Below are 1,367 nucleotides of genomic sequence, written 5' to 3'. Positions count from 1 at the left end.
ACAGATGACAAAACCTTGTCGAAACGTTGTACATTTGCTGTTATATTAAAGTTTTTCTTCATTACCCATTCAAGCCGTCTCCAACCATTATCAATTCCGATTAATTTTTCTCACGTTATCCGGCGCACTTATATACAGGAATAGAGGGCGCCTAACACATACTGGATTATTTGCGATGTTCGCCGAACCTTCGAGAATATTATGACGTGTACCAGGGTCACGTGACTACCGCTGTCATAACACTGCCCCTTCCCTAGTATTGTTCGTCCCGAACAACAGCCACTTACATTTAACCAATAGATAATTAACAATAACTTAATTAAATGTACAGAATTTACAAACACAAAATTAAAATTCAACAAAATCTCTTAATTTTACGGGACGTATCTTCTTCCGTACTGGCTTCTGCTTCCCGTGAGGTTCATCTAATCCATAGGGAATTGTCCTATTATCGGTAACAGTCACATCAGTGGTAGTAACTTCATCAAGGGCTTCACTGTTTCCCTTCTCAAAACCAGGTAGAGTTTCTTCTTCGACAGTGGCTTTTTCAGGTGACACGTCTTCAGCAGCATCATTTGTTCCATTGTTCACTTCATTCCAACTGAAATGTCCTGGACCATGATAACGCCAAAGTCTGTTGGCATGCACCACCTTTGGCTTACCTCGACGACCACATTCTATCTGGAAAGTCACGTCTGAGAGACGATCCACTGAAAGACGATTTCAAATTTGAACGCACTTGATGGTGAATACCATCCATCCTTTCGGATAACACTGTCACAAACTCTGACACATTTTTAGGCAACTCTTCATAAGGTAGGCGTTCTGTTATCAGATCCACTACTAACCGAAGTTCCCGACCAAACATCAGCTTTGCTGGAGTGTATCCAGTGGTTTCATGCTCTGCTGTTCTATAGTCCATCAACAGTGGAGAGAGTAAGACATCCCAGTCATCTTGGTGGCTATTACAAAACTTTGCGTATTCCTGTCCCAATGTCGCATTTTACTTTTCTACCATCCCATCAGACTGTGGGTGAAGTGGTGTAGTCTTGGTCTTTCATATGCCAAACAACTTGCAGCATTCTTGGAACACAGCCGATTCGAAGTTACGGCCTTGATCTGAATGCAGTTCGTATGGCATACCAAATATGAGGAAGAAATCATTAATAACCGAAGCTACAGTTGTAGCTTCCTGATTTTCCTCAGGCCACTTGATGAAATAATCCATCACCACACAAATGTACTTGTTTCCAGCACGAGTTTCGGGCAAAGGACCAGCAATGTCAAGAGCTACTCTTTCCATTGGTGCGCCAACTTGATATAACTTCATTGAAGCACATCCCTTATTCTTGGGTCCCCTTTTAGCA

The sequence above is a fragment of the Limulus polyphemus genome, unplaced genomic scaffold (genome assembly GCF_000517525.1).
Source record: "Limulus polyphemus unplaced genomic scaffold, Limulus_polyphemus-2.1.2 Scaffold6775, whole genome shotgun sequence".
In the NCBI taxonomy this organism is placed as follows: domain Eukaryota; kingdom Metazoa; phylum Arthropoda; class Merostomata; order Xiphosura; family Limulidae; genus Limulus; species Limulus polyphemus.
The sequence above is the reverse complement of the archived record's forward strand: the minus strand, read 5'-3'. Positions refer to the sequence as shown.